The 13,658-nt window shown below is 38.5% G+C and overlaps 1 protein-coding gene across 1 annotated transcript in view; it reads left to right on the top strand.

Moving 5' to 3' along the window:
* The first annotated feature begins 5,247 nt into the window (after window positions 1-5,247).
* The window catches only part of LOC131346743 (vang-like protein 1), a 69,504-nt gene continuing 61,093 nt past the window's right edge, over window positions 5,248-13,658 (top strand). Inside the window, exon 1 of the mRNA XM_058380342.1 lies at window positions 5,248-5,444. The gene's annotated coding sequence lies outside the window, so the exon portion shown is untranslated. The remainder of the gene's footprint in view (window positions 5,445-13,658) is intronic.

Here is a 13,658-nt window from a genome sequence, read left to right as displayed (position 1 = left end):
GGACACTCAAGTTCTTCCACTCTAATCCAGGCACTCCATGTCTTTAAGGAGCTTGCTTTGTGCACAGGGGCATTGTGATGCTGGAACAGGTTTTGGCCTCTTGGTTCTGGTACAGGAAAATTGTTCAGCCTGCTTCAGCCTACAGAGACATTTTATAAACTTGTGTGTTTTATATAAACTTTGTCGCAACAGTTTAGAGAAGAACAACAGCTACTATATTAGTAGTATTTCAGCACTAATTATGTACCTTTATTGGGGTGCATATATAGTAGGCACCTCTGCAGCCTCACAGATTGACGGTCCCCAGTTCAATCCTGAGCTTAGGTTCATGTTTTTAATTTTGTGCAAGGTTACTACTATGTTTGTGTAGGTTTCCTCTAGGTTCTCAGATTTTTCTTACACCGTCTAAAAACATACTAGGTTGACTGGTTGTGCTGTTGCCTCGATGCTTGTATGTGTGTACATGGTGGGTTCACCTCTCATGCCCAGTGTTCCATGAGTAGGCTCTAAATCCACACTGATCTGGACTAGCATAATGTTGTGCAGCAGATGAATGAATGAATGAATGAATGAGCATGCACTGTATTCATGTTTCTGAGTAAAAGATATACATTGTACAAAATAAATAAATAAATGAGCCGGCATTGATATTTAGAAGGTACCACCCCAGGAAGGAAAAGCACCTTTCATGCCAAAATGAATACAACAATACAAAGTGTTATGAACTGAATATAATAAAATAGCATAAGCACTATGTTGAGAAAGTGCACCAGCTGCTGTATGACAAAGCTTCAAACTAAATACAGAGTCAAAATACTATACCACTAAAGGTAATAGACCAACCTTGTTAGAGTCGTGGACTTTCTTGAGGTTTATTTTTCTTATTTCTTGCTCTAAATTGACCGTGTGAACATTGTTGTTTGTATGCTTTGCTTGTAAAACCATTTGAACAACATGTGATTGTCACAGAGGAGCACAGGGCAAGATGTAAATATAACATTCCCTTATCTATGAGCAAGATATTAACTACATTTGCTATATATCAATTTATATAACTATAAACCTGTCAGGAAAAAAATATATGGTTCCGGATTGCAAGTAAATTGCAAATGGACTTCGTAATCATGAAAAAAAATGTTTTATATTTGATATATTAGTAGAATATTATTATAATATCGCTGGGTATTGGACAACTGTTTTGCAGTTCATTCTACCTCATCACAGAGATTTTAGATAAGGTTGAGATTTGGGGACTGTGCAGGCCGCTGAAGCAAAGCAGACATGCTGGAATGTTGCTGGAAGCATTCAGTAATGATACCTGTCTTGTGTCTTGGTGCATTATCATGCTGAAAAACATGTCTATCCAGGTGTGGATAAACTCTAGCCATGGAGAAGTAAACTTTGTCAGCACTCGGCTGTTCGATCATTTTCCAGTGGAACGGCTGCAGAGCAAAAAAAATAAATACGTTGTACATTTTACCTTAAGTTACTGACTGCAGAGTTGCCAGGTTTTTAGTGCAATTCATATTTACAGCCTTCATACTGCTATGTGTGTTCACATTAATAATACACTGTTTTATTCATTTTTTTTTTTTTAATTTCTTTTAAAAAATATACATTTTTCCAGAACAATATTGCCAAATATGTATCATAAATCAATTGAAATTCATGAAAATGATAACAAATGAAGCTGATATGCAGTTTGTTTATACAAAAAGTCATTGCAGTTCAGTTCACAATTCTTATTCTGCTGTAACACAAGAATTTCCCTTATGGGATCAATAAACTATATCTATCTATCTGTCTGTCTGTCCGCCTGTCTGTCTGTCTATTCTGTAAAATGGTGTGGCTAATAAAAAATGTTACTAACAACAAATAAATAAATAAATAAATAAATAAATAAATAAAATTTAATCCTTATAGAACATGAGTATATTACACACTAAGAAACTTAATAAGAATAATAAGAAATAAATAAAGAAAGAAAATAATTAATAAGAATTAAGACCTGTGACTGAATCGGGTGGTTGACCATGTAGAAACTCATGAAGAAAGGAAGTTATATAGATCATCTGTTTTAAAATGTAAGGCTAATATGTATATACAATGTCTAAATAATTCTGTTCTACCAGTAGTAGTAGTAGCAACATGATTTGAAGTTATTTTGCCGTCCATCGGGGCACCATTTTGTACTTTTAATACTGATCGTAAAATGACAGATGGAATATTTATATATCTAATAATTTCTTTTTGTTTGAGCTTTTAAAATTACGCCCAAAAGGAAACTCCAGCTACTTCCACATGGAAGCACATGGATTTATTACATGCTAGAACAGGTAAGACTTGCATGTCTACATAGGTTGTTTATAGAAACTGTTTTCTTTTATGTCCAAATGACATTTGATTAGGTTTTATTACGTCAGAAAACAGAGCACAGACTGTGACAGGAGATTTTCTGTGAAGTTGCAGTGCCCTCTATAGGACACTAACTGTTATCTGACTTTGGAGGTTATCTGACCACGGCATAATGTCGTTTAAACATTATTGTACATATTATTTCTGTTCTGGGAAAAAATTTCTCATATTGTTTAAATCAGAATGAGGATGAATCTTGTCATTCAGGATAATTACACCTTAGAGATCGTGTTCAACAGCTGATGCAAGGTCTGCAATATATATAGTTTGCCATAAGGGGGAAGTCTTTCCTTCTGATAAAAAAAAAAAAGTATGAATTTATGCTCCCATTGCAAGCTCTGATCAGTGAAAGTTATTTCTGTGTTTACTGAGGACACGTGTACAAAGCAGCTTGTGTGGAAGCAGAGCTACAAAAGGCCACAGATGAAGAGGGGGTCAGGATAGCTTATGTGCTCTAACGGCTTCGCTCCAATTATCATCCAACGTCTTCATTACTCGTACTCTCGTAAAGAGAGCAAACTGATTAACTCAGTGGTGGTTAAGTCAAATGGCCCGTCGTGTTTGTGTATCCCTCGAGGGTTGAAGAATGGAAATGTCAAAGGTCACAAACTCACAATGACCCCAACCTCTTCAAATACCCAGTCATAAATAACATGCATGCAGGGGGCTGTAGAATGTGGGACAGGATAGGTCTCCAAAGAAGTGACATCCACTCTACAAAACCACTGACACAGCTTCACCCCGATTTAATCCCTGGCAATAAATAACACACCAGGGGGTCCATGGGAAGCGGGATGAACTCTGTTTAGGATCTAAAACAGCAATGGCGTGACCTAAATATGCTAATCTGATTGAAACTATAGAGCTTCCTCATCTGATTCTCATTCGCTTAAATGTTGGAATCTGCATCTCCAAATGAAAAGGTATTATAATTTTTTAAAATTTACACAGCCAATAATAATAATAATAATAATAATAATAATAATAATAATAATATATCTAATCTCAAATCAACATTGAAAGGTCTCTGGGGCTGTTCGAGCAGACTGAAAAGCAGACAGATAGGTCTATAAACTTCTCAAGAGATCCCAAAGAGATAAAATAATTTACATTCCATTTTTACAGCCCTCTAGGCTTAACCAGCATTGTTTTTTTTTTTGTTATCTCTTAAGCGATTGACTTACATAGCAAACAGCTATGCTAACCACAGGGGACCAGAGAGATAAGTCCTAAATGAAATTTGCATGACCTTTTTCAATAACATCTGGGCGATGAAAATCAATGATGAAACCCTATGAAGTAAGAGCAATCTATATTTCATCAGATGTTTTTTCTTTTTTTCATTAAAAACAATTATCCAAGTACTGTGTCTGAGGGGAAAACACCATCTTGAAAATGTCAGTTATGATCTCAGTATTATTATTCATTATTATTCAATTTGATTGGAGAAATTTGCCTTATTTTTCTCTCGTAAGACATTCATATCCTTAGAAAATAATTTCACGTACAATATCTTTACTTTGAATTTAGATGTATATTCCAAGAACATAAAGTTGGTTGCAATCTAAGTAATAATACCTAGTCCATTAATGTAAATGAACCACTTTATTAACACTACTAACTAGATATTATTTAAGTGGTGGTCCTTTCTCATTACAAGTAATGATATCTCATTATCCATCATTCAAAGAAGTTAAGACAGAGCTGAAACAACATACAAAGCAACAAATAAAGGGATACAATGAGCAAGTGTGAACCTATATGTTAGGTTAGCTGAGAAATTGGCCAGTAAGTAAAGGTATTAACTAGATGAACCTGGAACCTAGAACCTGAAGAGTCCAGTGTGGTAGACCATCTTTATCAGCTGGTATGTTACTTTTTTTTGGTCCAACTTTTTTCAGATTTCTAAAATAAGTTACATGACACATTTCCTAAGAATCTGTGTTGGTAGATGGCCCGCATTCATAAACAGTACATCTTCTTCTATTTACAAGGATTTATATCGCAGAAGAATTTCCCAAAATGTTAAGAATTTATGTTAGCGTCTACACTAAAAAAAAATATGTTGACATCGTCTCCAACCAGTCCTTGTCAGTGTCTCAGTGGATCTGGATCCTATCCCAAGAACACTCAGTTCGAGACAGGAATATACCCAGGGAGAGACACCAGTCCATCACAGGGCACCACACACACACACACACACACACTTACACTTAGAGGCAATTTAGTATATACGTACTGTTACGTTTTTGGACGGTGGGGGGAAACTGGAGAACCCTGAGAAAAACCCATAGAGAACACATAGACAGAAACACAAGCTGAGGAGCATCAACAGACTAGATTTTTGCTTTACTCAAGTATGCAAATGTATGTACAGTAGACAAAGACTCCTTTGCATAAACAAACATGAATCATGCTTAAAAAATAAACTTTAATACAAAAGAATATCAGTTATAACAATTTGTGATGGCTAGACGACTGGATCAGAGCATCTCCAAATCTGCATCTCATGGGGGGGGTACACAGTGCAAGACGGGTCAGGGCTGTTTTGGCAGCAAAAGGGGGACCAACACAATATTAGGCAGGTGGTCATAATGCTATGCCTGACTGGTGTATATAATATACAGTTTGTTAGTCAAAACATGCAAATTTGTAACCAGGAGCTTGTGAGCTTATGAGCATGAATCCTGAATTCATTATAGATTTTTGAAATAGCACGTGCCTTGGATTCCGTAACGTAGTCGACTCAATTAGCGTCCTGACGCGTTATAACGCTGTAGCGAGCGCCGTGCCCCTTGGTTCCCCTAGCGCGTCACCGCCGTATTACACCTTCCTCTCACTTCCACACGGAACACACACTGCCCCCGCTGCTGTTCCTCATGTGGAGAGCCCATTCCGCCGCCGGGGCTTCCAACCGGGCTGGACTCAGTGCCAAGCTGTACCTGGGGAATTACTTACACTCTGAGATCGTCTTTATAACGACGCAGAAAGAAAGCGCGCGCGCGTCGGAATGCCACGCTTCGGTAAAGGTGAGTGGGTTCTGGATCTTTCACGGTGCCGTGCGGAGCGCGTGCACGCCCGGTAACACAGCAACTGGCGGTTTTGGTGGCTTTAGCAAGGAAGCAATCCTGCGTCTGGGGGTTCTGCTTTACTAGGAACAAACCCTTTCTAGTGAATGCTTCACCTTCTAATCACCTTAGTCTTGTGTTCATGGTTTTTGTTTTAATTGCACCGACTGTAGTTTGATTAACGTTACAGTATTCCGGTATCGTTTTTTCCACCCTTCTTCACTCCACCACCAAGCTAGCAAAAGCGTGTATTAAACAAGTCCGTGTTTATTATTTAGATGTTTCTGTTTGGTAAATTCCGCAGTTTTGCTATAAACGACGGATTATTTATCAAAACAAACGACTTTAAGAGCAAGTTTACAAACTGTCACTGGACTTGCGAGACGTTATAGCTGCAGGCCTTCACGCGACATGACACTGATACTTTATAACGTGGTAATAATAATGAAACAATGTTGCTATATATGTTATATATAGATGAAAGCCGCGTTAGCTTCTCATGTCGCCGATAGGTGTTGTCACTGCTGCTGTTTGCCTAAAAAAGCTCGACGTCGCCTTCGTGCTCTTTACCCCCTCGGGTTTCTCCTCCGGCACTGGGGAGGGCTGTACGGTTCAATATTCCCGTCTTTTAGCCCTCTGTTTTCTTTATAGCCATGGTGGTTAGTTCAGAGGTGTGTGTGTGTGTTTCTGACTCGGTTTCTGGAGGCCTTGAGGAGACCGCGGAGTTTCCTGCTGCGACCGCCATTGGTTTGTAAGGCTACAGGTAGAACCGGGAGTTGGCAAAACACACACACACACACACACACTTCTACTACTACTACTCGACTTTTTACCTCACCCATAACAATACCAATAAGACATAACAGTTAAATAATGACAGTAGGTTTGTCTAGTTCTGAACTGACTTTTTTCTTTATTTCAGTAGAACACTATTTGCTTTTAGTCTTTTGAAAGCTTGATCATTAGTTAGGTCCAAACACGACAGTATTTATTTCCTTTACCCCGTCCGAGAAACTGAAGAGCATTTGAAAAGAAGATAAATCTCACATACTCAACTATGCTGCATCCGTCAATCGCTTCTCAGTAGCACCTCACAGGATTTATTCATCTGTGAGACTGTCCCAAGGAACCCTTTTTCTAACTGTATGTTAATACTAGTAGTCAACAAGTTGCCCCTGTCTCTCGTGGGTGATTAATGAGCACTTAAATGGTAACGGATTACATGTAGGAACTCGAATCATGAGTGGGGAACTGGGAAAGTGCCCCTTGGGTTTGGTCCAAAACTCTTTATCCAGCGGTATATTTTATGTCCCACGTATCCTACACAGGGTCATGGAGCCGATAAACTCATCACAGACCAACAATCACACATTATGGACAATTTAGAGATGCCAATCAGCCTACAATGCAGGACTTTGGACTAGAAGAGGAAACCAGAGTACCTGGAGGAAAGCTCGGGGAGAACATGCAAACTGTGCATAGGGCAGAGGCAAGAGTGCCAAACATGCGCCCCAGCCAATAAATCATTCAAGCCAATTGTTTTTTATCATGTTTTGTTTTTTATTTATGTTTTTTTTTTACCATGTCATATCATTTCTGCTCATCGTAATCTTACTTTCCAAATTATATTTGTTAAAAAATAAAAGGTTAAGGTGTTGAATCTGATATAATCTCATGAGAATATTGTACGCATTCAGAGTCCTGCGGTAATGCTAAACTGATAAAATGTGCTATATTTGATGACATTCTTTTTGCCTAATTGCTGGATAATTTGCTGACTGAACTGCTGTGATTGGAAAATTAATCAAGGCAACCGCTTCTCATTGTGCCACATGACACTACACTATTGTTGATTATATTTCTGTCTGGTTTATTCCTTACATACAAGAGGGCTTACAATAGTAACAGGATATTGCGGTCAGTATTTTTTTTTATCGACACACGTCTGGTTGTGAGTAATAGTAATCCAATCATCATGAAGGAGGCAGAGACGCGTGTCTTAAAAACTCTTTAAGCAATTAGCTTGCAGAAACAGCATTATCAATTTCCCTATATATTATCCCAACTGTATTTTGGAAAAACAAGGCACACCGGGGACGTGACCTGATTCCCATGGTTCTCTCCACGTGTGTATAGCTAAGCAGCGATCGAGTCTCTTAGGGCATGTAGACTGCGATGCCTTCCAGCAGTGTTTCGCTCTCAGACATGCTGGAGTGAATAAAGATGAGTCTTCACACGTGTGATATTTATCCTCCAGTCAATCTTGCGTTTATCTTCTTTTCTCTTTAACGACCACCTTTTGCATTGTAGCAGACAGCTTGTCTCTTTTTGAAAAGGAGCCGTTCTGTCGAGAGAGCGTCGAACACTGATGTTCGCTTTTGTGGTGAAACACATCCCGGATTCGAAAAGAGAGAAAGAAAGAGAGAGAGCGTGAAAGACTTCTCTCTTCAGGAGAAGGTTTTCTCCCCTGCCATTCAATGAATAATGCAACACCGTCAATTATAGAGGGTTTTTTTTTTTTTATTGTGTGAGCCGTGAATCCGACGGCAGTAAAAGCATGTGATTATTACAGCTGGTGTTCACGTGGGATTTGAAAGCACGTCTTTCCCGCCTCCCACACGGAAACGTGTGTGTGGATCTCACCTGTCTTTCAGTGCTGTGCGCTGAACCGCTCTAATCCCTTTCCTTTCAAGAAGTCTGGAAAATTAATTCTTGTGTGCAGTGATAAGGAGTTCTCAGAGGAAACCGATTTAAAATGCCTGTCAAATATATATCTGGAGCACTAGGCTAGCTTTTCCCACGTTTATCCAGGTTTTCCCCTTAGTTATGATGTAATACATGGCACACTATTGCAGGTTGCAAGCTTCCTTTATCTTGACACACTGAGCACTAGCACCAATTATTTTTACTTCAGCCCTCATGCTTTGGCTCTATTTATTGTTCCTGAAGATATAGAGTCATTAATTAAAGATTGCTTAATCTAGATTGGATACCTGATAAATAAATATTGTATATGTATGAGACTGGTATACTCCAGGAAGTAGATTTCTTATCTATTTATTCGTATTTTTATGCCATTTCTTTTGGATATCACCTCATGATTAACGCCATTACATTGCTACCTTCTTTTTCAAATTTCTGATTAATGCTTATTTGCATCTATTAGCTTTTACCTGTAGTTTTCTTAAACCAGACCAATAAGCCTCCTCAGCTCCTCAAAACATACTACAGCCACCTTGGTTTTTCTCCACGCAGGGAAATGGACTGCACTGAAAACCCTTTGGCTGAGTAATCTGTAAACATACTACACTGCTGACTCTCGGAACATGTACATAACCTTATCATATATGACGGCTAACAAACCCACAGGGGAACACCACATTGCTGACTGGACCTAAATGAAACTCTTCTTGGCTTTCTTTGTCTCACTGCACCAACTTTACTCGCAGCCATCTCTTTCTTTTAGTGTACAACAAGATAAATACTGACAGCGCAAGGGACTTTATGGAAAAATCATTCTCTGAGAATTTTCTGTTTCCTTTGTTAGCTGATGTTGAACTACAGCTCAGAAAGTCATGTGTTCAAATCCCACAATTGCCCAAGCTGCTACCCCTGGGACCCTGAGCAAGACCCTTAACCCTCAACTGCTCAGTTGTATGTATGTAAGTCGCTCTAGACGAAGACGTCAGCCAAATGTCGTAAACATTAATATCAAGGGTTAGATAAATTAAAAACATATTGTCTTAGCTATGCCTTGAGTATTTGTCTATGATGAGATGATCACAGAAGAAGAGAACTTTGCATTAAGAATTAACCCCAGAGAGAACACTTGATACTCCCAGAAGTTTAGCACAAACATCTGGCGACCATTTCGGTAAAACTAAATCATGTGAATTTCTCAAGTGAATTTAATTTTTGCATAAACCTGTATCTCACCACCAGTTTGTGTCTTGATTAATGGTGTGAAATTTCTAGACTAGTTTGAACATGTCAGACTGAAACACCGCGAATCATGAACATCTGGAGATGTTTCGATGATGCTCGATACGTAATACGATATACAGTGGGGTCCAAAAGTCTAAGATCACACTGAGAATCTGGGATTTTGATGATTTTGTTTCACAAAAGGAAAGTAAATGTTCACTATCTACCTAGATTTTAAATGTAAGCGAATGCGTGATATAGAGCATGTACAAACGATCAGATTTCCTCACGCTTAATCTCTTCTGTTGAAGCACGAGCTCAGATGATACTTTAAGGGATTTGATCTAAAGTGGATCATGAGAATTTGCACAACTTGTAGCGTTCATGTCAGCTCAAGTGCTCACCGTCATTAAAGCAGAAAAGAGGACAAACCGAATATTAAGCAACTCAACTATTTCAATCAGGCTGTTGTGGAAAAATATATTAAGTATTGAAAATTCTTATATCATTAATGTAAAATTGATTTTCATTTTTTTCTCATTTTCTCTAAAGTTCTCAGACCTTTTGGAGCCTTCTGTATAATAAGTATTATCATAAATAATTTGTTATAAATATAAAAAATGATTGTTAAAAATAAATTTAAAGATATAATACATTTATTCAACATATTCAGACAAACCCTGACAACAAGAAGGGAAAAATTAAAAACAAAAATAATAAAGAAATATTAAATATTAAAATTTTAGAGATTCAGTAGAAAATGTGAACCTTGTCTATTTCGATTATAAATAAAACCGAAAAATGTTGACAAAAAAAAAATTACAAAAATTATAATACACTTTTCTGAGATTCATCACGATCTTGATATTATTTCACCACTTGCACTCTCTGCTTTTGTTCATATTAGATTATAGATCATATATGCTTTGTGTATCAGGTTCCAGGAATTAATTATAGTACTTACTTGAATTTTTCAGGCTCTAGGAAAGCTTAGGTAAATAAAGTGTGTTTAATGGTGTCTCAGAAAATGGAGCCTATTCTCTCTCTCTCTCTCTCTCTCTCTCTCTCTCTCTCTTTGTTTGTTTGTGGGTTCAGTCTCATGGACATGCTGGAGCCAAAGATGGTGTAAGTTCATGCTGGAGGCGAGCCAGCACCTTTTCTTTTGTGTTCTATAATAATTTGTCTTTTCTCTTTTCACTTTCACTTGCACTCTTCCTGCCTCCTTTTTGGTCTGCTTGAGGTCTTCATTTTACACGTCCGCTCCAGTGGCGCTTCCAGAGTGGACAAAAATCAATAAAAGTCCCTCGATCAGCACTGCAAAATCCAGACATAAAGGAAGTTCGTTAACATGTCCATCACACGGAGGATTTTGGTGGCTGGCTTCTTTTTATTGATTGGTTTATTTTTTTTATTTTATCCCATTGTTAGCTGATATGAAGCCACTAAGATTAAACTCACCATTAGCTGTTTTAATGTAGCAGGCTGTGAATGGATTCTCATTTCTCACACAGGACAGTTTCCCCTGATGGCAGGGGCTGAATACCAAGGCACAGCGAATCGATTGCCTCCTCTGCCGTTGTGCTTTTCGTCTTACCTATCATTTCTTTTGTGCTCCTTTTATTACTAGTGGTTCCACTTCAGGCAGGGAAATTGCGGCTTGTTTTGTCGGCTTGTTTACGGAGCTGTTTTGCATATGCTTGATGAGGTGTCACTAACGACCGCGACGCGGACTGTTTTCACGTCGACCTCCATTGTTGGCGGAGTTATTTGTTTTGGGTTTTTCTCACAGGCTCTCTGAGATTTTCGTTCAGTACGTAAATGTAAAGTGGCTTTCTTTGACTTAACATCAATGAGGTCAGGAGTTAAACAGCCAAATGTTTGGAGTCAGACTAGACCTTGTACATGCGGCTCGTCGGTCTTTCAATGCCATATGGAAGAGTTTTGGAATGTTTTCCTAAAAGGTGTGGCAGGTGATCATGGGAGGATGTTTATGCAGGAAATAAAGGAAGTGGCAGAACGGATGTAAGAAAATAAGCGAGGATTTGGTGAAGCCTGGCAGGTTTCCAGCAACGTCACAGTGATGGATTACATCAGAAGGAAAGGATTGTTTGACTTGAATAGAATATTTGAAGTCAGTTTTTTCTCCTTCTGAAGAAACTTACAAGCAAGTATCTGGTAACATGTTTCAATACGATACAATTCAGTTTTATCTGTGTAGTACCTTTACACAGATGTACCTGTGCCTGTGATGTAATCTGTGATGTAACCTGTACTGTTAAAGTACCTTTAACAATGGTCACAAAGCTGCTTTAAGGAAATATATAAATACAGGACAGAAATTTAAAATATATAAATTTATCCACATTGAGCAACCCAGAGGCGATGTGATGAGGAGAAACTCACTTAGACAATATGACGAAGAAACCTTGAGAGGAATCAGACTGGACAAAAAGTGCAATTGTGCAACCAGAAAATTCACCCTAGGTTTCTATTTTGTTGAATTTGGAGAAATGATTGCAAATATATTTCCACAATTGTAGTCCTAAGCTATCGAGGCTCAACTGATTGTACCAAATGCAGTCCTAAAACCATCCTTATGGTGTCTAATGGTACTATATACAATATCTTCAGGCTATCCCTGTGGGGTCATCTTCAGCAAGAGCAAGTGGTTTCCAAGTTATGAGTCTCCAGCAAGATGCAGAGCATCAGGATGGATCAGGGAGGTCTGTAAAGCAGAAGGGGACCGAATTACAGTTTGTTTCTCGTGAGCATGTTGTCGCATGTGGTGTTTGTTTTCGTTCTGATAAGAAGCAGCAGCACCAGGTTTTTGGTGCATTTTTGAGCAGCAAAAAATAACTTGTAACTAATAACAGACAAACACGCACAATAGGAATGGTCAGATAAACTGAAGATATTGTCAAGACATACTATACACAATATGCAGCACGATATATGGGTTTGGAAACCAGCTATCCTTTAAAAAATCTGAAAAGGTTTTATGTCAATGAAATTGAATCTATGAATTTATTCCTACAAAAACAAATCAAATTTTTAATTGAATTTTAAGAATTTACAATTTTAAAGCTCAGCTGGTTAAGGCTCTGGGTCATTGACCAGAAGATCAGGGTTCAAGCCCCAGCACCGCCAATCTGCCACTATTGGGCCCTTGAGCAAGGCCCCCAACCCTTTCTGCTCCAGGGGCAGTGTATCAAGGCTGACCCTGCCCTCTGACCCCAACCCCCGAGGATGAGATATGCGAAGAAAGAATTTCACTGTGCAGTAATGTATACCTGACAAATAAAAAGTTAAGATTCGGTACAAACTTTTAACATCAAATCAGTTGCTTCTAATCATATTTAGTTTTTTTGTTGTTATTTAACGGTATATCGTCATTTTAGCCTAGCCCTAATTGGAGCCTTGTGTGTTCGTCTCTAATTTGCTGTAAAAGAAGAAACTCCTAGATGTAATGTAAGGTCGCTTGTAGCTTTGACGCTGAGGTTTCTGTAGCTGATTTGATGTCTTACAAGGTTTTATTTAACCCTTTAACCCTATACTTAAACCCTTTATTTAACTATTTATGCGTTAACTCTTAACGCATGAATATATGAAATAAATTCTTCTTAAACGTTTGCTTTTTAATAAAGTAGGAATGGGTCAGCGGAGTATTACAGGCTGGCACTGTTTACCCTGAAACTTAGCATTTAGTACTTCAAATGTCATCTTCAGCCTGTAATTTCTCAGCTCCTCCAACGCCTGTCTAACCATATAAATCTCTGTTAGGCTCCATCACCATTTGTCATCGATAAGAGGATTATTTCTGACTGATGATGATGGCACCTGAACAGACAGCTCCATATTCCTTACAAGAAAAGTTAGCGCTCGTCATGCGCCTCCCACACCCGCTTCACCCTCCCCTTCGGCCAAGGAGCAGCAGTGTTTCAGTTTTATGAGTAGCTTTGTAGCTTCAGGGCTGAGTATGATGGTTAGAAGTTGATGCGACTTTGACAGTCATGTTAATTTGAGGTTTCTCCTCGCTCATAGTTGTCTTCAGAATTTGTAGACTTTGACTTGAGCACTTAGATGAGGATTACAGATATTAGCTCATGCACAGAGACATTCATGAAGTGCTGGAGGTTTGGTTTCATATAGAAATGTGGTTTGCTGAAGACTGCCTCTAACCGACTAGTGGTTTTTAAATCATGTGTGGGCTCCGAGGCTCCCTGTAATTGTACATCTATTAGGTATGAATGA

This window comes from Hemibagrus wyckioides, linkage group LG26 (assembly GCF_019097595.1).
Source record: "Hemibagrus wyckioides isolate EC202008001 linkage group LG26, SWU_Hwy_1.0, whole genome shotgun sequence".
In the NCBI taxonomy this organism is placed as follows: Eukaryota; Metazoa; Chordata; class Actinopteri; order Siluriformes; family Bagridae; genus Hemibagrus; species Hemibagrus wyckioides.
This window is presented reverse-complemented; position numbering and strand designations above follow the sequence as displayed.